The sequence below is a fragment of the Dasypus novemcinctus genome, chromosome 6 (genome assembly GCF_030445035.2).
Source record: "Dasypus novemcinctus isolate mDasNov1 chromosome 6, mDasNov1.1.hap2, whole genome shotgun sequence".
Taxonomy (NCBI): Eukaryota; Metazoa; Chordata; class Mammalia; order Cingulata; family Dasypodidae; genus Dasypus; species Dasypus novemcinctus.
Genome location: NC_080678.1, coordinates 15,507,875 through 15,531,776, shown reverse-complemented (window position 1 = coordinate 15,531,776; position 23,902 = coordinate 15,507,875). Strand labels below are relative to the sequence as shown.

At 38.6% G+C, this 23,902-nt stretch overlaps 1 protein-coding gene and 1 non-coding gene across 10 annotated transcripts in view; one reads left to right on the top strand and one right to left on the bottom strand.

The window, feature by feature from the left end:
• The first annotated feature begins 282 nt into the window (after positions 1-282).
• PLEKHA1 (pleckstrin homology domain containing A1) overlaps positions 283-23,902 on the top strand; it is a 75,532-nt gene continuing 51,912 nt past the window's right edge. For 3 of the 9 annotated variants that reach the window (XM_004464808.5, XM_012527660.4, XM_012527662.4), the window contains exon 1: positions 285-538. The gene's annotated coding sequence lies outside the window, so the exon portion shown is untranslated. Of the gene's footprint in view, positions 539-562; positions 1,176-23,902 lie in introns of those variants that run through there. The other 6 variants (XM_012527661.4, XM_058298233.2, XM_004464809.4 and 3 more) reach the window with 6 other exon arrangements.
• TRNAG-CCC (transfer RNA glycine (anticodon CCC)) lies at positions 6,071-6,146 on the bottom strand. The gene has a single exon. It is a non-coding gene; the product is annotated as a tRNA-Gly (tRNA).

The window sequence follows — 23,902 nt, the reverse complement described above, 5'->3', positions numbered from 1 at the left end:
CAGGCGATGACATCAGAGAATCCTGGCGTTTCATTCTGGAGCCAAACCCCGTGGTCCTCGGAAACTACGAATCCCAGGATGCACCGCGGCGCAGGGGCCCGCCTCTCCGCGCGCAGCCCTCCCCGACGCGTCGGAGGCCACCGCCCCTGGAACCAGGAAGACGCCGGGTGTTCGGCCCGCCGCGCCTCCGGGGCTCGCGCAGGGCCTGCCGGGACTTGTAGTCTCCGCGCGCTGGGAGTGCCCGCTCCGGAATCTCAGCCGCCGTCTGGGGGCTGAGGCGGCGCGGGCACGCATGCGCAGTGCGCAGGCGGCCGTCGTGGGCGCCGCTCGGGCCAGCTCGGTGTTCGGCAGAGCTGGGGTCGCGGCGGCGCCGGGGCCGCGGGCCGAGGGCCGCGAGAAAGTTTTGCACTTGGAGCGCGGGCGTGCTGGGCAGGCCTGGCGGCAGGCGGCGGCCGGGCTCCGGGAGCGTCGCGCCGGCTGAGGCGAGCCGAGAGGCGTCCGCGCGTCCGCGCGTCCGCTGAGGAGCCGGCGGGCGCTGGTGAGTGCGGGGCCGGGCGGCGGCGGGTGCGGGTCCCCGGCTTCGCCCCTGCAGCCCCGCTCTCCGCGCGCTCGCCCCGCGGCTGCACCTGGGCGAGGCTGCCGGGCGGGCTCACCTGCGCTCGCGAGCTCAGGCCGACGGGAGGGGGCGGCGTCCTCTTCCCGCGGGTCCTTTTATTGTTTTTCTGACCTCAGCCCTCGGCGGCGTCCGGCGCTGGAGGGCGGGGACGCCCGTGGCGGCCGAGGTGGCCGCGGTGCCCCTCCCTGCCTGCCCCCGAGAAATAACGCGCTGGGTGTCCTGCCCCGGCCAGCTGCCCGGGGAGTCCCCGCGACGCCGCTTTCGGCGCGCGACGTCAGGCCCGTGGCCGCGGGGCTGAGCTGCCCTCGGCATCGTTTGCTCACACTTCAGTGCGCTTTCGCTTTGGGACTCCACCGAGACAGAAGGCGACTCCGCCCCGATTCGTAGACTCGGGCAGGATTAGTGATTTACCCTCGCACCTTAATGGTGCACGTGACGAACGAGAGAGCGGAAAGTGACCTGGCCGGGGTCACGCAGGTAGGACCAGGAAGGCGAGCGGAACCCGGGTCCAAGCCAGCCGCGTCCTTTCAGACGCACCGCGGTGGGGCCGTCCCGAGTGGTTTGTGGTTTTTTTCAGACGCTTTCTATTGATCCTCCTGGATAGAGTGTCAGAGGGGGACGAGTTGTCTTAAGGAACGCGGTCTCGTTATTTAGAGTGTTTACTGCCTTTGGTAGAATTCTAGTTAGGCTGCGTCCCAGAGCAGAGCGTCTGCCGTGGACCGTGCATATAAATTATGAGACTGGCTTGCTTTCTTTGGGAGCGGGTTCAAGAAGAGATTTAAGGAGGAAATATTCATGCAATTTCTGCCATTTTTCTTTTCAGTTTCGCCATCCAATCCTCTGACACTTAGTATCTTATTTTACCAGATTTTCTTTGCTGTAGTGATGCCATCGCCCTTTAATCAGTTTTCTAACTGGAAAATCTTATTTCCTTTGTGCTTAATGACTAGAACAAAAAGCACACTATGAGGTTTATACCATTGTTTTTTTATCTTAGAACACTGATCAGTCTGCTTTATTTTCCCCACATAGTGTGTAAATGTGAGTTTGGCATAGACTAGGAGAGACAGTAAAACAGGATGAGTATACAATTGTTAGGAAACTCCCATGAGTTCATAATCCGGAAGGACCTTTTTAGAAGTGTTTAAGGATATTAAGAATAGCATTGAGTCGTTTTCTTTAAAAAGTCCTTGGGAGTAATATTCCAAGTGTTATTACCAAATGGTTGAGGATGAGATGGTACTGAAGACTTCTAGGAAAATGCTTAGGAAATGTTGAAACATTTGACATTTTTAGAGGGGCTTTTTCTCTAAAAACGTTTAATGGAGTTTATTTTTAAGTCTCTTTTTGTCTTAAGCCTGAAAATTCTTTACTATTATTCTTATAGTCATAGGCAAATCCCACATATTTTGACTGTATGGTAATTTGTAACCCAGGATGAAATCATAGGAAGTAACTTATTAGCATAATTTAAGTCAGAACTTGACATTGAAATACTGCTTGGTATCAAGTAAATAGTTATTCTTGTTTAAATAACTGTCACTGAAGAATGGGGAAGGTAAATAGTTTCTGATAATATAATTATGATTCAGATGTGACCATGGTTACTCTCTGCTTTTGTTAGAAAATTTCGAGTAGTATAGCAGTAACTCTCAAAATACTACCTCAAAATACTTGTAGAAACTAGATAGAAAATTTCAAGTACTATAGGAGTGACTACCTCAAAATACTTGTAGAAACTAGATAGAAAATTTCAAGTACTATAGGAGTGACTACCTCAAAATACTACCTCAAAATACTTATGGAAACTATCTTCCAGTTGTGAGTGAGGTAATATACAAATACTCCAAAGGTTTGAGCATTTTACTTTGGGTATTGCTAAAATTTTACTTTATATTTCAAGATGTTTCTCTCCATCTCATTTTAGATCAGCAGGAATAGAATAAAATGGCTTCAGTAGGAGATAAATATAAAAATTTTAACTTTAGGACTTTTGATCATTTGTAAGTGTACAAACTTGGAAATTTATTACCATGGTATCTGAAAGGAGTGGTTGACACAAACTTCTGGTAGCTTTAGAAGCTTGGCTATAATGCTGAATTATTTTTAGAAACACAGAACTATGGGATATTTTTGTTTAAAATTAAGACTAATTGTTGTAACAATGGGAATCTCTCTTGTTCTTAAAGAGTGATATTAAACCATTTTAACTCTAATTTTTTTTTTCTTTATAGCTGTCTTGTGATAAGAATGTGTGAGTTTTTAACTCCTAGGAAATATTTAGCAAACATGTTTGCCATTTATTTTAGTAAGCCTTTTGATCATTTGAGCTGCATTGATTCAAGAGGTTAATTTTTTTGGATTTTATATCATAAGCCTTCCTTGAATTGGAATTTCTGTTGAGTGTAAAGGACGTTCATAGTCATTTAGGATATTTTAAAAATTTAAGTAAGTGTTAGAGGAAACTTTTTCTGGCACCCTTATCAGACTTTTCTGTCTGTTAACCTTTTTTTCTCTAGAAAGCCTGGTTTTACCCCTTTAAACCACCTACGCTTTTGTAGTTTAACCACTTAATGTAGTTTAACCTCTACTTGAAGAAAGGACGATCACAGGCACTTAGAATTGGAAGTATTCTTAGCCGGCTTCTAACAGCATTTTACCGGGTACAGTAAATCCCCCCTGGGAATTGCCATGTCAGGTGTTCCCTCCCTTTCGTAGGGCGATTATGCTGTTCCAGACACTGTCAGGTTATTGAGCAGTCTGAGCTTGGTGAGAACAAACACAAGACTCATTTTTCACCAGTTCCTGCCTTCAACTGTGCTTTGTAGGATCTTCCTTTCCGCTCCTGCCCTGGCCCCCTGACATCTAGCGCAATTGACAGTTTTTTTGTCATTTACATTTAGCTCCAGGCTAACCTATTCCAGTTTAAACCTCCAATCTCCTGCTCAACTGAAAGCTCTTCTCCCTCACCCCATGGTCAGGCCACTCACTGCCTGAAGCACTTGAAGTGGAGAGGGGTAGTGTTGTGTTCCTGGGATACCTCTTTCCCTTCTGTCTCCTGGGATCTACTTGGACAGGGATTGGGAAGAAGAGAAATGGAAAGGGACAAATATTTATCTGATTCTATTTTAATCCTCTCTGGACTGACATTGGCAATCGTGATGTCCACAGTGACAGGCATCCAAACTGACCTTTTTGGTTGGGTCTTGCAGGAAGTCTCGCCACTGTATAGCTCCAGGATTTGAGGTTTGCTGTGGCTAAACCGTTTCCAGCCTATTCTTTTGCCCTTCACCCCTTATTCCTGCCCTGCCAATCTACCCCCTCTTCATGAAAGTAGGTTTATGTGTATGTGTTGGGGATGGGGGTGGGGCAGGGATATACTCTCTCTGCTGTGAGAATTTTTTGTTTACAGCAAGACAGTTCGTCTTCGGCTGCCACCTCCAGTTTCCACTCAAACCACTGGAAACACTGCTATGCCAGAGGTGGCGTGCAGGGTGGTTGACTTCTCTGCCGCCATTTCTCATCAATTTTCATTGACCCCCAACTCACATAGGTATAGTTGACTGTGTAAGCCGATATTGAACTGGAAAATGAGATGCCGATTCCCCTTCTTGTTGACACTCTGATCTTGGTGAATTATTCCCTTGGAGGCCCCCCACCACTTTTTTGGGGTGAATACTCCCTCTCCTTGTGTTCTCCCTGAGGATTCAGAAGACTTGTAATTCTTCCTTTCTTTACTGCAATGGCTTATATAGAATAGAAGGATGGTAAGGAATGATTAGTTTGCCAGAGTCTTGAGGTGTGTGTGAAAGAGGTTGGAAGGTGCTTGACTCCACAAATACACCATCCTTGCTGTGTGTAGCTTCAGCCTTGTGTTTGTCAATTCTGAGGCAACAGGAGTAACTTCACTCAACATCTAATTAATAAATAATAGTGAAGTCTTCAGACCTTGTGAGGTCTGACTGCAGATTTCAATTTTCCTTTCTCCCTCCCTCCTTCGTGCCCCCTCCCCATTTTGTTTGCTTGTTTTTGTTTTAATTTTTTTTTTCTTGCTTCCTGATTCTTAGCCTGGTCCTGACTGAGGAATATGAGGGCTATGACTATGTTAATTTATGACAGGTTGTAGAACCTGACTATATCTGACTTAGAGCATAAGTAAATCTGAAGGATAAATTTTGGGGGTGGAGGAGTGGTTAATATAATTTTACCTCTTCTTGCTTCATGCTAGCTCTACTAAAAATATAAATTGGAACAAATTTAGTGTTTGGACATTTTTCTTCCTATTGTATCTAAATAAACCAGCCAGATCTTCTAAATGATTTCTTGTCTGATGAGGAAAGAAACAATTTTCAATCTGGAAACTTAAATAGTAATATCTGATACAGTAGTTACCCATTACTTAGTAGTTCATTCATTCACCAATAGTTACTGAATGTCCTCTGCATGCCACACCCTCTTTTAGGCATTGGGGAATCATTATTAAATAACATAGTAAAAATTCCCTGCTTTCAAGAAACAAGGTAAATAAGTAAATTATAGCATTTGTAGAGAGCAGTAAATGTTAAGGAGAAAAATAAAGCAGGGAAGGAATAAAGGAAGTGGCAGGACAGTTTGGAGGACTTTAGTTAGGGTGTCAAGGGAAGGTTTTGTTGAGAAAGTGACATTTGAGTTACAACAGCCCTGAGGGGGAATTTATCTAGTGTAGTAGGAGTCCAGTGAGTCCATAGTGGGCTGAGCAAAGGTGGGGTGGGGGTAAGGGCTGGGGCCTATAGGTCTTTTAATGGCTTTGACTTTTTACTTTGACTGAGATGGGATCCCATTGAAACATAGGTGATCTCAGCCTTGGCTGAATATTAGAATTGCCTGGGCAGCTTGTGGAAAAAAAAAAAATACTGCTGCCTGGTTTCCATTCCCAGAGATTCTAATTTGTTTGGTCTAGGGATCCAGTTTAGGCATCAGGATTTTCAAAAACTCAAAAATTCTCATGAGCAGTTTGAATTGACATCCACTATATTGGAGAATTTTGAGCAGAGTTACATTATGTGGTATTGAAGAGTGTGAGCTCTAAAGCCAGACTCCCCTGGTTTGAATCCTGGCTCTGCCAGTTCTGTACACGTGTCCTTGGACAAATGATTTTTAAATCTTCCATCCCTTGGTTTTCTCATCTGTACAACAGTGTTGTTAACAAGGGTTAAATAAGCTAATATTGGTTGAGCACTTAAAACAGTGCTTGGCAAGTAGTAAGACTGCATAAGCGTTTGCCGAATAAATTACAAGTTTTAACGGGATTACTCTGACCAGTGTGTTGATAATAAATAGATTGAAGTGGGGCAGGGCAGAAGCAAGAAAGCCCTTGCATTATATACAGGTGCTAGATGATGGCTTGAACCAGAGTGGCAATGATGCAAGTAGTAAGAGAAGTTGGATTCTGGATCTGCTTTTTTTTTTTTCCAAAGGAGATACTGGGGATTGAACCCAGGACCTCCTACATGGGAAGCAGGCACTCAACCACTTGAGCTACATCCACTCCTCACTGGGTCTCTTTTGAAGACAGGGTCAATAAGATGCGCTTGATGGCTAGGACAGGAGGTGAGAGAGAAAGAAGAATCAACCAAGGGTGACTCTAAAGCATTTTTTCAAAACTGAAAGAAGGGAGTCCCATTTACTGAGATTGGGATGACAGAGAGACACAGGTTTCTGAGGGAAATACCGAGCCCAGTTTTAGACATGTTAGGTTTGAGATGTTTCTTAGATAAGTAAGTAGATCTGTAGAACAGGCAGTTGGATATGAGAGTCTGGAGTTCAGTGGAGTGTTCTGTCCTGGAGTTAAAAATTTGAGAGTCGTTTTTATTTATGAGAATGAGATCACCAAGAGACTGAGTATTTATAGAGAAGTCCAAAGACTGATCTTTGAGACATGCCAACATTTAGAGGTCTGGGAGATGGGAAATCCGCAAAGGAGACTGAGAAGAGTGGCTGGAGAGGTAGGAGGAGGACTAAGAGGGTATGGTGAAGTCACGTGAAGAAAGTGCTTTAAGGAGGAAAGAATGAATGCCTGTTGAATTCACCTGGAGCCAAGTCAAGTAAGATGAGTCTGAAATCTGATCGTTGGTCTTAGCAATGTGGAAGTCATTAGTGATATTAGTAAGAACAGTTTTACTGGCGGGATGAGAGCTAAAGCCTGAGTGGAGGGAGTTGAGGAGAAAAATCATTCTGAGGAACTTTGCTGAAGAAAGAAGGGGCAAAATAGGGTGGTAATTGGATGGACAAATGTGTTCAAGAAGAGGGTTTGTTCTTCCCTACCCGCCCCCCCCCCCCCAAAGATGGGCGAAGTAACATATTTAAATGCTGGTGAGAATGATCCAATAGAAAGGGTAAAGTTGGTTACTCAGGAGAGAGAGGGAAGAATTGCTGGAGCAGTGTCATCATGTAGGCAAAAGTAGATGATGTATATACATAAATGGAGAGGTGGGTCTTGTAGTACAAGATGGGACTTAATTGACTTTTAACGAGTGAGGGCAGAGTATCTGGGCACAGCTGTCGATAGGTGAGTGGATGTAGTAGGAGCTATTGGAAGTTCTTTTCTAATGTAATAGTTAATATTCTTTTGATGATCAGCAAAAATAAACCAAGTGTATGTGAGCCTTCATTGCCTTCCTCTGCCCCACTGGTCACGTTTGTCACTTAGAAAAGATATGCATTTTCATAGGATAGGAATTTTCCTGCTGATGTGCTGTAGAATGAAAGACAATTTTAATTATTTCTTTTTTAAAAGCTACTTTATTGAGTTATAGTTCACATACCATACAATTCACTTATTTAAAGTGTACAATTAAGTGGTTTTTGTGTATTCACAGAGTTTTGCAGCCATCACCACAATCAATTTTAGAATATTTTCATCAACCCAAGAAGAAACCCCATAGCCTTCATGGCAGCTCCCCATTTCTCCCCATACTCCTGGCAACCATTCCAACTACTTTGTGTCTCTTTTGGTTTGTATTTGTGCCTCTTTTTCGCTTACCATGAAAATCTTGGTTCCTAATTTCAACTAAATAAGTATTTATATTAGTTTTCTTAACTTTATTCATATAATCAACGCCATGCTTTATCCTATTAATAGACAAAAATCCTATCATATGCATAACATAGTCTCAGAATTAAAATTCTAAATGGGGCTGCTAGATCAATCACAGGGTAAATGAAATGCAACTTTGATAGCTAATGCCAGATTCACCTCTGTAGACTTGTATCGTTGTGTATTCTAACCAGATTTGTAAGAAAGTTCGTATTGTCCTACATCCTCACCAATTTAGTGTGTTGTCAAGCTTTTCAATTTTTGCCATTCTGATAGGTGAGAAGTGGTATCTCTGTTGTACAGTTGTCTTTTTTAAACTTTTCTCTTATGGGAATAAAAGTACAATATTAAATCTGAATTAGGAATACAATGAATTTGTAATCTTTGGAAATTTGATCATGACAAAATCACCACTTTGCAATCCCAATGTAATCATTGATAAGCAAGGATCATCAGTGAACATTGAAACAGCTTTATGGAAAATTGTTAGAGAACAGAATATCCATACAGTCTCAAAATATCACCTCAAGTTTACTTTGTCACCCCAGGTTTACTGTTACCACAGAAGTAGACAGAATAGTGTAACTAAATCTGTGTTCCTGTCATCTTCCCCCTTCACCTCTCAACCCAGGCCATTCCTGTTCTACCCAGTCCCTCCTCGATTCTTCCAAAGAAAATCCCAGGTAATATTTTAGTTCTAAATTTATTAGTAAATGCCTCTAAATGAAAAGAACTCCTTTTCTTTGATCATATAACCACAATATCATCACACTGAAATTTTCTTAGTATCATGAAATGTAAGGCAATATTCATATTTCCAGTTTTCTTAAATGTCAGATATTTTTTAGCTTAAATTTTTTTATTTCTGTTTTTCTTATTAGAGAAGTTATGAGCTTACAGATGCATCAAGCATAAAACACTGCATTCCCGTATACCACCACCCTATTGTTAACACGTTGCTTTGGTGTGGTACATTTGTTCAGTTGATGAAAGTATAATTTTATAATTGTACTGTTTAATCCATGGTTTAATTTAGATTTCACATTTTCTGTTGTGCAGTTGCATGAATTTTCTTAAAAATTTTAATTCTAGTAACATGGAACCTAAAATGTCCCCTTTTAACCATCTTCAGATATATAATTCAGTGCTGTTATGTTCACAGTGTAGTACTACCATCATCACTATCACTTATCAAAACTTTCCCATCCTCTGAAGTAGAAACTATGTACCTTTTAACCCTTAATTCCCTATTCCCTACCTCTGCAACCACCTCCTAGTAACCTATATTCTAGATTCTGACTCTATGAGTATGCATATTCTAGTTATTTCATATCAGTGAGATTATACAATATCCTTTTGTGTTTGGCTTATTTTACTTGACATGATGCCTTCAAGGTTCATCCATGTTGTTGCATGTGTCAGAACTTCATTCTTTTTTAGAGCTGGGTAATATTCTGCACCATATTTTGTTGATCATTCATCCTCTGATGGACACTTGGGGTGCTTCCGTATTTTGGCAGTTTTGCATAATGCTACAATGAACATTGGTGTGAAAAATATCTGTTCAAGTCCCTGCTTTCAATTTTCAATTGTTGGGAAGCGGACCTGGCCCAGTGGATAGGGCATCTGTCTACCACATGGGAGGTCCACGGTTCAGACCCTGGGCCTCCTTGACTTGTGTGGAGCTGGCCCACATGCAGTGCTGATGCGTGCAAGGAGTGCCGTGTCACGCAAGGGGGTCCCCTGCATAGGGGAATCCCACGTGCAAGGAGTGCGCCCTGTAAGGAGAGCCGCCCAGTGCGAAAGAAAGTTCAGCCTACCCAAGAATGGCGCTGCACACACGGAGAGCTGACACAACAAGATGACGCAACAAAAAGAAACGCAGATTCCTGTGCTGCTAACAACAACAGAAGCGGACAAAGAAGAATACGCAGCAGATGGACAGAGAGAGTAAACAATGCGGGGGTTGAAGGGGGGAAGGGGAGAGAAATAAAATAAAATAAAACTTTAAAAAATTTTTTCGATTGTTTTGGGTATATACCTTGATGTGGGATTGCTGGGTCGGTCATATGGCAGTTCTATACTTTCTGAGGAACTTTTTATAGTCTCACCAGCAATGAATGAGTTTCTAACGCTTGTAATTTTCAGTATTTTTAAAAACCAGTAGCCATTCTAGTGGGGTGAAATTGTATCTCCTTGTGATTTTGATTTGCATTTCCCTAGTGGCTAATGATCTTGAGCATCTTTTCCTGTTCTTTTTGGCCATTTGTATGTCTTTGGAGAAATGTCTGTTCAGGTCTTTGCCTGTTTTTAAGTTGGGTTGCTTGTCTTTTTATTGTTGAGTTAAAGGATTTCTTTACCTATTCTGGGTATTAAACCCTTATTGGATATGTGGTTTCTGAATATTTTCACTGAGGTGATGGTTTTGCTTTCATGAGAAAGTCCTTTTAGGCACAAAAGGTTTAATTTTGATGAGGTCCCATTTATTTATTTTTTTCTTTTGTTTCTTGTGCTTTGGGTGGAAAGTCTAAGAAGCCATTGCCTAAAACAAGGTCCTAAAGATGCTTCCCTATGCTTTCTTCTAGGAGGTTGATAGTTGTGACTCTTGTATTTAGGTCCTTAATTTATATTGAGTTGATTTTTATATACAGTGTGAGGCAGGGGTCCACCTTCATTCTTTTGCAAATAGGGATCCAGTTTTTCTAGCACCATTTATTTAAGAGATTATTCTTTCTCCCTGGAGAGGTCTTTGTACCCTTGTAAAATATCAGTTGGCCATAAATGTGAGGGTTGATTTCTGAGCTCTCAGTTAGATTCCATTGGTGTGTATGTCTGTCTTTGTGCCAGTACCATGCTGTTTTTATTATTTTTATTTTTTTAACTTTATTTTTTACATTTAATAATTAAAAATATAAACAATTAAAAACTAAAATGAAAACAGTTGAATAATAACATCTCAAATATACTGAATGCATATAACAAATATTTTTTGAATCATACAATATGTTACACAGTGTATTTGGTTCATAGTAACACAATCATACAGTATTTGTCCTATTGTTCTGGCTTGCTTTGCTCAACATAATATCCTCCAGATTCATCCAAGTTGTCATATGCTTTACAACTTCATTTTTTCTTACAGCTGCATAATATGCCATCATGTGAATATGCCACAGTTTATCTATCCAGCCGTTGATGGACACCTAGGTTGACCATGCTGTTTTGATTACTGTGGCTTTGTAATAAGTTTTAAGATTGAGAGGTGTGAGTCCTCCAAATTTTTTGTCTTTTTCAAGATGGTCCTGGCTATTTGGGAACTCTTACTTTTCCATATAAATTTGATGATAGGCTCTTCCATTTCTATAAAGAAGGCTTTTGGAAGTTTGATTGGGATTGTGTTGAACTTTTAAATTACATCGGGTGTACAATTAATATCTTTTTTAAAAAACCTGTTGTGTGCCTCTAGTGTATTTTTAAAAAAGATTTATTTATTTATTCCCCTCCCCTCATAGTTTGCACTAGGTGTCTGTTCTCTGTGTCTGCTTGTCTTCTTTTTAGGAAGCACTAGGGAACCAAACTGGGGACCTCCCATGTGAGAGGGAAGCACTCAGTCATTTAAGCCATATCCACTCCCAGCTTGTTGTGTCTCCTTGTTGTGTCTTCTCATTGTGCCATCTTGTTCCGTCATCTTGTTGCCTCATCTTGCCGTTCCAGGCTGTCAACAGGCAATCGCGTCAGCTAGCTGTCTTTTGTTTTGTTTTGTTTTGTTTTGTTTTGTTTAAAACACTGGGAACCGAATCATCGACCTCCCATGTGGTAGGTGGAAACTCATTTGCTTGAGCCACATCCGCTTCCCTAGCTATTCTGCTTGTTTGCTTTAGGAGGCACAGGGAATAGAACCTGGGAACTCCCATGTGGTAGGCAGATGTCCAACTGCTTGAGCCACATCTGCTTCCCTGCAGTTAACATCTTAATATTTAGTCTCACAATCCATGAACATTGGAAGTCCTTCTGTTTATTTAGGTCTTATTTTATTTCTTTTAGTGTTTTGTTGTTGTGTGTATACAATTCCTTTTATATCTTTGGTTAGATTTATTCCTAGGCATTTGATTCTTTTAGTTGCTATTGTAAATGGAATTTTTCTCTTGATTTCTTTTTCTGATTGTTTGTTACTAGTGTATAGAAACCATATTGATTTTTGGGTGTTGATCTTGTACCCTGCACCTTTGCTGAATTCATTTATTAGCTCTAGGAGTTTTGTTGTGGGCTTTCCAGGATTTTCTGTTTATGAGATCATGTTATCTGCAAATAAGGAAAGTTTTACTTCTTCCTTTCCAGTTTGGATGCCTTTTGTTTCTTTTTCTTCCTGAATTTGCTCTGGCAAAACTTCAAAACAATGGAAATAACAGGGGTGACAGGGCATCCCTATCTTGTCCCTGATCTTAGAGGGAAAGTTTTTCAGTCTTTTACCATTAAGTATGACGCTAGGTGTGGGTTTTTCATGTGTGCCCTTAATAATGATGTGGAGGTTGCCTTCTATTCCTCATGTTCTGTTTTTATTAAGAAGTGCTGGGTTTTGTCAAATATCTTTTCTGTGTCAACTGAGATGATCATGTGTTGTTTTTCCCCTTCATTCTGTTAATGTGGTTGTGGCTGTTGGAGATTATTTTATGAATCTCAAAAAGAGAAAGGTTATGTTTGTAAAAACTAATCTGTTCCTCAGGTTTGTGATACCTTTCATTGCATCAAATTCGTTTGAGTGCCTTTGATTAGATTACCTGTTAAGCTTGTTTTAGGGATATTTTGACTACTCAGTAAGTTGTGACTCAAGTTGAGTTCCTGCACCTGATTCATGTTGAGTCCCTGCCCCCTTTGCTGGGTCTGATAGATATGAACACTCACTGAGTTAGACACAGGAAGAGAGAGCTCTGTCATTTTTGATCCTTATGTGTGGCAGAAAGAAGACTCAGACAGCTGAGGCCCTGGGGAGAGATGAACCATTTGCCTGATGGTTTACAGCTGAAATTGGAAAGAGAGCAGAACAGCCAAGACTGATATAGAAAGCCCTAAGAGCCAAGCCCTATGCCAACTTGCAGCTGAAGAAAGCAGAGCAGTTCAGCCTGAGAGAGAATGTTCTGAGGGAAAGGAGAGATCAAGTAGAGATCACCCACTATCTTGCTTCAACCCTTGGCAGCTGACTTCGGTGAGAAAGCACTTATTATGGTGTCTTGAGTTGGGCTTTTCACAGCCTTGGAACTGTAAGTTTTTACCACAAATAAATGCCCTTTATAAAAGCGAACAGATTTCTGGTACTTTGCATTGGCAGCCCTTTGGCAGACTAATATAGTGGTGCATTACATTAATAGACTTTCGTATTTTGAACCACTCTTGTATACCTGTGATAAATTCTACTTGATCATGATGTAAAATTCTTTTAGTATGCTGTTGGGTTTGATTTACTAGTAGTTTGTTGAGGATTTTTGTATCTATTAATATATTCTTAAGGGATATTGGCCTATAATTTGGGTTTTTTGTATCTTTATCTGCCTTTGGTATGAGAGTGAGAGGGTGATGTTGGCTTTGTAGAATGAATTAGGGAGTGCTCCCTCTTCTTTAGTTGTTTTTTTTTTTTTTAAGAATTTGAGCGGGATTGGTGCTAACTCTCCTTGGAATGTTTTTTAAAATTTCTTTGTGAAGTGAAGGCATCTGGTTCTGGGCTTTTCTTTGTTGGAATGTTTTTGATTCCTGATTCAATCTTTTTTCATAGTTACTAGCTTGTTAAGATCTTTTATTTCTTCTTGAGTCAGTATAGGTAGTTTGTTTATCTCTGGAATTGTCCATTTCATCTAGGTTATCTTAATTTGTTGGCGTACAGTTGTTCATACTGTCCTCTTATATTTCTTTTTATTTCAGTGGGGTTGGCAGTAATGTCCCCCATATCTAATTTTAGTCTCATGTCTTCTCTCTCTCCATTTTTTCTATTAGTCTGGCTAAAGGTTTGTCAATTTTATTGATTTTTCAAAGAACCAACTTTTGGTTTTGTTGATTCTCTCTTTTTAAATGTTCTATTTAATTCTCTTCTAATCTTTCTTATTCCTTCCTTCTGCTTGCTTTGGGTATAATTGGCTCTTTTACTAGATTTTTTAAGTTTTTGAAATTAGGTCTCTGATTGAAAATCTTTCTTCTTTTTAATGTACGCATTTAGAGGTATAAATTTTCCTCTAAGCACTGCCTTTGCTGCATCTCATTTGCCATTTGCCTCATGATATTTCCTAATTTCTCTTGTGATTACTTCCTTAACCCATTGGTTGTTTACATGTACATTGTTTAATTTCCACATATTAGTGAAGTTTCCATTTCTTCCTCTGTTAATGATTCCTAGGGTAATTTCATTGTGTTTGGAGAAGGTACATTTTGTGATTTCAATATTTTTTAATTTACTGAGACTTGTTTTCTGACCTAAGATATGATGTATCCTGGAGAGTGAACCATATTGCATTGAGAAGAATGTGTATTGTCTTGTTGACAGTGATGTGTTCTGTATATGTCTGTTAGGTCTAGTTAATTTGAGTATTGTTCAAGTCTTGTATTCCTTATTGATCATCTGTCTAGATGTTCAGCCCATTATTGAAAATGGTGGATTAAAGTCTTTTACTCGTGTAGAACTGTGTTTCTCCCTTCAAATTTGTCAGTATTTGCTTTATGTTTTGGATCTTTGCTGTTTGGTGCATATATATTTATGATTGTTATATATTCTTGTTGAATTGACTCTTTTATCAGTATATGATGATTGTCTTTGTCCCTCATAACTGTTTTTGACTTAAAGTCTATTTTGTCTGCTATTTGTATAGCTACCCCCAGCTTTCTTGGTTGCTACCTGCCTGTTATATTTTTTTCCCCATTTTTTTCAACTTCAACCTACTTATGTCTTTGAATTTAAGGTCGCTTGTAGACAGCATGTAATTGGGTAATGCTTTTTTATCCATTCTGCCAGTCTTTGCCTTTTGACTAGATGTTTAATCTATTTACATTTAAAGTCAATATTGGTAATGCAGGACTTCTGTCATTTTGCTAATTAATCTATCTAAGTCTTATACCTGTTTTGTCCCTAAATTCTTCTGTTAATGCCTACTTTCCTATTTATTTATTAATGTATCTATTTTTGGTTTTGTACCATATTGAGTCCCCTCTTATTTCTATCTGGATATATTTTTCACTTATTTTTCTTGTTACCATGGAGTTAAAATTTAGCACCTTGAATATATAACATTCATATCTGATTTGATTCCAGCATAGTATGTCCACAACCATAGAGTAATCATAACTTTTTTAAAAGTAATTTTTTTTGAGATAAATCTTCACATACCATATAATCTCCAAAGTGTCCAATCAGTGGATTTTAGTATACTATTTCAGAGTAATGAAAATTGGTTCTATAATTTTGATTGTGGTGATGAAAACACAACTTTGTGATTATTATTACTTTTTGTGTATTTGCCTTTTAGCACCTGTAGGGAGTAAGAAGTGGAGTTACCGTTGAACAATGCAATATAATAGTACTGGCATTTATAATTATCCAGTTGCTTACCTTTCCTGTAGGTCTTTATTTCTTAATGCCACTTTGAACCATAGTTTATTGTACTTTCCTTTCAGTCTGAATAACTCCATTTAGCATTGCTTGTAAGTGGTTATGAACCCCCTCAGTTTTTGTTTATCTGGGAATACCTTAAACTCTTCCTTATTTTTGACAGTCTATCCAAAAATTACTTTTACTTGGTATATGTTTTCTTTTAGCACTTAAAGTATTTCAACTCACTGCCTACTTACCTCCGTGGTTTCTGATGAGAAGTTGACATTTAATCTAATTGGGATGCCCTTGTTTATTATATGTTGCTTTTCTCTTGAAACTTTCAGAATTCTCTCTTTGTCCTTTGCATTAGACAGTTTGATAAATAGATGACAGGGCATTTCTTTACCTTCAAGTTTATCCGGTCTGGTGTTCTCTGGACTTCTTGGATGTGCATATTTGCATCATATGCTATGTTTGGGTAGTTTTCTGTCATTATTTCTTTGAATATTCCTTTTGCCCTTTTCTCTCTGTCTTCTTCTTGGACCCCTATAACGCATGTATTAGTACACTTTTATCATGTCCCAGAGGTTTCAAACTATTTCTGCTTTTTATAATTCTTCTTTGTTTGTGCTCCTCAACCTGACATTTCACTTATCTTTGAGTTCACTGATTGAACACGTCTGCTGTTGAAATACTGGGAATTTTTCATTTCTGTCATTGTGGTCTTCATCTCCAATGTTCTATTTGGTTCCTTTTAAAAACTATCTTTTTATTCAGATTGTCATATTGTTATTTATTTTTCTAATATCCTTTAGTTCTTTTTCTGTATTTTCCTTCATCTCCTTGAGCATATTGAAGATTTTTAAAAAAAGTCTTTGTCCTTTTATGTCCACGGTCTGGGGCTTCTTAGTTGATGTTTTCTGGAGTTTTTTTTTTTTTAAGTTTTGCCCTATTTTTAAAAATTTCTTTATCTCCCACCCCTTGCCACTTGTGCTCGCTGTCTGCTCTCTCTGTCCATTCGCTGCGTGTTCTTCTGTATCTGCTTGTTTCCCTGTGTTGCGTCAACTTGCTGTGCCAGCTTTCCATGGCGCAGGCCAACTTGCCTTTGCCAGGAGGCCGTGGGAATTGAACCTGGGGCCTCCCACATGGTGGACAGAGGCCAGTCGTTTGAGCCACATTCACGTCCTGTTTTCTGGATTTTTATCCTCTTCCTTTGGATGGGCCATCATTTCCTGTTTCTTTGTCTTGAATTCTTTTGTTGTACACTTGATATTTAATATTTTAAAATGTTAACTCTGGGATTTATTTCCTGCGGTGTCTGTTTTTTAAGTTTGTATCCACCTGGTGATATGAAAGAAATTTTCTTGAATGTCAGCCTTCCTATCAGGAAGGTCCACCCAAAGTGAGTGCAAAGTGCAAGGTCCTCCCTGACTTTTCTGAGCCTCGGTCTTGTCCTTGGCTTGTGCTTGATAGAGGCCTTAGGAGTTCCCCTGTTTACAGAAGTTTGAACGTCCCCTTTACTTCCCAAGCGACCTCTCTTCTCCCTCTGTGTGGTGTTCCACTGTAGGTCTTAGGTCTTAAAGCAGGTAAGCCTTTGTCCCAGACAGTCTGCCTGAATTGTTAATTATACTGCTTTTGTTGTCTCAAGCTGTTTTTGTTGGAGGGCATATTCTAGAAGGAGAAGGTACTTCAGAGAGGAATTTCCTAAGTCAGTTTTTTTCCCCAGCTGAAACAAGGCCAGGAACCCACATTGGGAGCACTGGCTGCTCCAAACTTCCCTGGAGAGGGGATTAGGCAGGGGCTAGGAAGGGTGCCAGGAGCTGCTCCCCAAAGCTGTACCTTCTTGACCTTCCCAGCAAATGGAGCCCTTCAGCTCTTCTCCACAACTCTGAAAAATCATACTGTCTTTAAGTCTTCTCCGCCATCTTTGTCCAGGGTGGGTTTCAATAATGGTTACCCTCGGAGCTTGGTCCCCCGCAATCCAAAGTAGCTGACCAAAAACCATGATAAGTGGTTGGCCTGTGCCCACTGTGTTAGTCAGCCAAAGGGGTGCTGATGCAAAATACCAGAAATTGGTTGGGTTTTTTGTAAAGGGTATTTATTTGTGGTAGGAACTTACAGATACCAGGCCATAAGCATAAGTTACTTCCCTCACCAAAATCTATTTTCACGTGTTGGAGCAAGATGGCTGCCGATGTCTGGGAGGGTTCAGGCTTCCTGGGTTCCTCTCTTCCAGGGTCTTGCTTCTCTTTGGGTTCAGGGTTCCTGTCTTCCCAGGGCTTGCTTCTGTTTCCTCTGTGAGCTTATTTCCAGGGGCTCCAGCTTAAGGCTTCAGCATCAAACTGCAGTATCAAAACTCCAACATCAAAAACCCTCAACTCTGTCCTTTGCCAACGCCCCAATCAAAATCCTAATCATAACTTAATCACGCCCAGGTACAGACCAGATTACAAACATGATTTAATATCTATTTTTGAAATTCATAACCATATCGAACTGCTGCACCCACCCTGGATTTTGGGGAAGTGGATTTTTATGTCCCTTTCTGGTGCCAGCAAGCTATACCAGGGGCCAGACCCCATTGCTGCCTGCTGTGAGAGTGGATGATAGTAACTGTGGCACCCAGCAAGCAATTTACTGGCATTTACCATAACTTACCAGCCTCTTCCTCCTGCCTGCCCTTCCCTATATGCTGTACAGTGTTCTCTTAAAATCTGGAATTTCAAAATACTTTATTCAGACAGTCCCTACTTTAATAGTTGTTCTGATGGAGAGACTGATTTTTGGAGCTTCCTCCTCTACCATAATCTTCCCACAAGTCTCTCGTAAGTAGTTTTTTGCTTTTGTTTTGGTGCTACCAGGGATTGAACCTGGGACTTTGGACATACGAAGCATGCACTCAACTACTGAGCTATACCCACTCCGCTCTCATAAATAGTTTTTGAAAAATAGGTTTTATATAAGGTCTACATGTTAGGATTGAACAATGACTTTAAGTCTTTTAATACCATAATTTCCTCCTTCCACCCCTTGGATTTTTTTACAATTATTATTTTTATTTAAGAAATCATGTTGTTTGTCCTGAGAAAGGTCTCACAGCCTGGATTTTACTAATTGTATCACTGGTGTAAGTTTAACATGTTCTTCCTCTGTCCTCTGTATTTCCTATGAATTGGTAGTAGAATCTAGGGGCTTAATCAGATTCAGGTTGTTTTTTTCACCCCAAAAGTGTTTCATAGATAATGTTTGTATTCTTCTATCAGGAGGCACATAAAGTCGGCTTGCCTCTTTTTATGATTTCAGTACTATTGCATGGATTTCTGTACAGTTATTTGATTTCTTTTATTATGGGTGAAATTGAGCATTTCCTTTAAGAGCCACTTTTATATCTTTTTGTACAAAATATTTGTTCATGTCTTTTGCTCATTTTTCTTTTGAACATTTGGTATATTTCCTTTTTAAATTTTTGAATGCTCTTTAAATTTTAAGGAGAGTACTCTTGCTCGTCAGGTTTTTGCCATGCAAGTATAAATAATTTATAAAAAATTATCTGTAGTCAAATTATCAGTGATTTTTTTTATTGCTACTGGAATTTTAACTACCTTTTTGAGGTAGAAATTATATGCAAAAAACAGTATACATTTAAATTGTACTATTTGATGAGCTTTGACCAAGTCCACAGCCAAGAATACAGAGCATGGATATAACCATGAAAATTATTTTTGTGCCTCTTGTAGTCAGTCCATCCTTCCCTCCAACCCCAGCTCCAAGCTACACCTGATCTGCATTGTGTCCCTTAGGCTAGTTTGCATTTATTCAAATTTTATGTAAATGAAACCTTACAGTATGTACCTTTTATGTCTGGCTTTTTATCATTTTGTATAATGATTTTGAAATTAATCCATATTTTTGTATGTACCAGTATTTCCTCTTTTTGCTACAGAATGTTATTTCATTGTGTGGATATACCATATTAAAAAAATATTCACTTGCTGATGGAAATTTGGGTTCTTTCCAGCTTGGGTCAATTGTGGTTAAAACTGTTATAAACATTTGTAAATACGTCTTTGTGTGCATATATGTTTTCATTTCTCTTGGGCAAATACCTAGGAGTGGAACAGCTGGATCATGGTATAGCTATATGTGTTTTTTGTGTGTTTTTTTGAGGTACGGGGCTGGGCATTGAACCTGGGACCGCTTACACAGGAAGCTGGCACTCAACCACTGAACCACATTGGCTCCCCTGAGTTTATTTATTTTTCATTTGTTTGTTTTTGTTTTTAGGAGGCAGCAGGGACCAGACCAGAGACCTTCCATGTAGGAAGCAGGCACTCAGCTGCTTGAGCCACATCTGTTCCTCTATATGTGTAGTTTTTTAAGAAATTGCCAGACATTTTCCAAAGTGATTGTCCCATTTTACATTAACCATCAGCAGTGTTCTGGTTTCTTCTGATCCTTGACAAGTTTTGGTGTCAGTCTGTTTAATTTTTAGCCATTCTGGTGGGTGTGTATGGTATCTCTCTTTTTTTTAAACTCAGGATTTTAGAGATATAATTTTTTTTTTAACTTTATAAAGTTTTTCTCTTTTTTTACCTTCTTTTTTTTAAATGTTACATTCAAAAGAGATATAATTTAAATACAGTAAATTTTATTCATTTTAATGCACAGTTCCATGAATTTTGAGAAAAGCATACAATGACTTAAGTACTACCACAAGACATATCACCAAAAAAATTCCCTCATGTTCCTTTGTAGTCCGTTCCTTCCCATATCCCAAGCCCATGGCAAGTCTTATGTACTCTGTATAGTTTTTCTTCTTCCGAAGTATCATCTAAATGGAATTACACAGTGTTTGACTGACTTCTTTCACTTAGCAAAATACATTGGCAATTCATCCATATAGTATGTGTCAATGATTTCTTTTTCTTGTTGAGTTTTCCATTGTATTACTATACCACAGTTTGTTTATACACTGTCCAGTTGAAGGACGTTTGGATAGTTACTGGATTTTGCCAATTATGAATAATGCTGCTATAAACAAATGCATGCCAGTTTTTGTGGAAGCATACATTTTCAATTCATTTAGGTAAACACTTAGGAGTGGAATTGCCAGGTCATATTTTAAGTTTATGTTTATCTTTATAAGAAGCTGCAAAACAGTTTTCCAAAGTTGCTGTGCCATTTTGTTTTCTCCTTAGCATCATATGAGAGTTTAGTTGTTCCAAATTCTTGACAAAAGAGTTTTTTGTTTTGTTTTGTTTTGTTTTGTTGTTATTGTTTTAACAATTCTAATAGGTATATAGTGGTATTTCATTGGTGATACCTTGCTAACTGATGATGAGCATCTTTTTATGTGCTTTTTTGCCATTTGTCTTTGTCAAATTGCCAGCTCAAATTCTTTGCCAGTTTTGCAAAAATAGGCAAAGAATCTTTCGTTTGGTTATGTTATTTTTGAATCATAATCTTTACCTGTTCTTGGATATGAGTTTGATAGATATATGTATATTGAGTATTTGTTCCCATTCTGTAGGTTGTCTTTTCATTTCTTAATGGTGTCTTTTGAATAGCAGAAGTTTTAAATTTTGATAAGGTCCAATATATTAAATTTTTATTTTGTTTGATGTTAAGTCTTATTTAAGAAATCTTTTCCTATCCCAAGGCCTTGAAGATTTTCTCCTGTACTAGCATTATCATTTTACCATTTACCTTAGTCCTCTAATCTGTTTTGAGTTACTTAATTTGTTACATGGAGAGACAATTATTCTAGTACCATTTGCTGAAAAGACTATTCTTTTCCCTGTGGAATTGCCTTGATATCTTTATCAAAAGTCTTTTTTTGGACTCTGTTCTGTTCCATTGACATTTTATCAGTCCTATACTACCTTTATTGCTATAGCTTTATCATAGGTCTTGAAATTGGTAGTTTAAATTTTCCTAATTAGTTCTTTGGGAAATAGATTTGGCTTTTCCAGGCCATTTGCATTTTAGTATATGTGGTAGAGCTGTGGTGTCAATTAAAAAAAAATCCTGCTGAAACTTTTGGGATTTGTATTGAATCCATTGATCAATTTAATAGTTTGTAGATTAATTTCTTACAATTTTAATTTTTAACTTTATTTTTGAGTGTTCCATTCCATGAACATTATATAGCTCTCTATTTATTTTGCTCCTCTTTTAATTTCTATTTGTTTTTGTAGTTGTCAATGTAGAGTTCTTTCATGTCTTTTGTTATATTTATTTCTATGTATTTTATACTTTGTGATGTTATTCTAAATGAAATTTCTAAAATTTCATTTTTTAATTGTTTGCTACTATAGGAAATATGCATGGTTTTTGCATATTAACCTTGTATCCTGTGACCTTCCTAAATTCATTTATTACTTCTAATAGCTTGTAGATTCCTTAGGATTTTCTACACAAGTAATAGTAAATGTTAAACTTCTTCCTTTCTGATCTGTATCTCTCTTTTTTTCATTGCCTTACTACAATGGCCAGGATCTAAACTAAATGTTGAATAGAAATGATGAGATTAGATAGCCTTACCTTTCCCTGATCTAGGGGAAGCAGTTCAGCCTTTCACCATTATGTGTGATGATAGCCCTGGGATTTTCATAGATGCCCTTTATTGGATTAAGTTCCCTTCTCATCCATTTGCTTAGTGTTTATCATGCACAAATGCTGAATTTTGTAAAGGCTTTTTCTAAATATATTGAGATCATATGGTTTTAATTTCTGTTAATAGTTAATGTATGTTGAGTATATAAGTTGGTTTTCTGTTAAACAAATCTTGTGTTCCTGTAATGAATTTAACTTAATCATGATACATTATCCTTTTTATCTATGTTTGGTTTTGATTCGCTAATATTTTGTTAGGAATTTGTATCTGTATTCATGAGAGATATATGATCCTTCATTTTCTTTTTTGTCATATCTTTGTTAGATTTTGATATTAGGGTGATGTTGGTCTTAGAATAAGTTAGGAGCTGTTTTCTCCAGTGTACTGAAAGAATTTATTGAAGATTTGCAATTTTTTCTTCATTAAATGATTAGGTAAAACCTTTTGGGCTTGGACTTTTCTTTTTAGATGGGTTTTCATAAAGAATTCATTTGCTTTATTTATTTATTTAAAAAAGAGATTTATTAGCCCCCCCAACCCCACCCCCCAGTTTTCTGCTCTTTGTGTCCATTTGCTGTGTGTTCTTCTGTGTCTGCTTGTCTTATCTGTAGGCGGCGGCGGCACCGGCACCTTCCGGAGTAGGAGATAGGTGCTCAATCTCTTGGGCCACCTCAGCTCCCTGGTCTGCTGTGTCTCTTATTGTCTCTCCTTTGTGTCTTTTTTTGTTGAGTCATCTTGCTGCACCACCTCTCTGCTCAGGCCAACTTGCTGCACCGGCCAGCACTCCTGTGTGGGCTGGCACTTTGAGCAAGCCAGCTTGCCTTCACCAGGAGGCCCTGGGAATCAGATGCTGGATCTCCTATATGGTAGACGGGAGTCCAGTCGCTTGGGTCACATCCACTTCCTCATTTGCTTTATTTAAAGCATATAAGGCAATTCAGATTTCTTTTATATCTTGTGTCATCTTTTGTCAAAGTTATAGTTTTCAAGGAAATTGTCCATTTCCTCTAAGCGATCAGATTTGCCCTCATATACTTGTTTAATTTTCTCTTATTATCCATTTAATATCTGTAGGATGTGGAGTGATAACCTGTCTTTAATTCCTAATATTGACATTTCATTTTCTCTCATCTCCTAGAGTGAGTATTCTAAGACTGAGTTTTTTAAAGTCGTAAGTAGATACTTTGTCTCCTTTTCATGTATATCCCTAGAAGGAAAGCTAAAATAGGAAACATGGGACTGTGTAGTAAGCAAACCCTATTGTGAAAAATGAGTATGGTTAATAGTGCATATATAAGAAAGTTTTTTTCTGAAATGGGACAAGTTTATGTTAATGTTACAAGATGTTATTAACAGGGTGATATTGGGACAAAAATACAACCAAAGTGAACTATGGACAGTAGTGTGGATAGTTATATATTAATAATCTTACATCAGTGGTGCAAAAAAAAAAAGGCAAACTAAGTGAAAGAAACTAGACAAAAAGTACTACATATTGTTTAACTCCATCTATACAAAATGTAAATACAATTATAGAGTTGGAAATAGTTTAGTAGTTATGTATGGCGGGGATAGAGAGATTGAGAGATGACTAGTAAGGAGAAGGGTTTTTGTTTGTTTTTGTTTTTTGGAGTAATGAAAGTGCTGTAATACTGACTGAAGTGATAAATGCCCAACTCTGTGATTATATCAGATGCCATTGATTGCACACTTTTAGAAGGATTGTTTGGCTTATGAATGTTTCAATCAAATTGATTATACAAAATTTAAAAGTGAACAAATAAATGCAAACAACAGTGCACCAGTAATAAGCAAAAGGGGAAAAAACGAAGTGCATTGAGACAGTCATGTAGAAACTGCTAGTAACTAACATTAAAACATCCTATAAGTTGGTGTTTTATTTACCTGTAGTATACATTATAATGTATTAATTTTTCAAATTTAATTAGATTTTAGAATTTTTAACACTGGATAAGTTCATTAAAGAAATTATTAATCTCCTCTAAATTCCACATTCATAAAAGC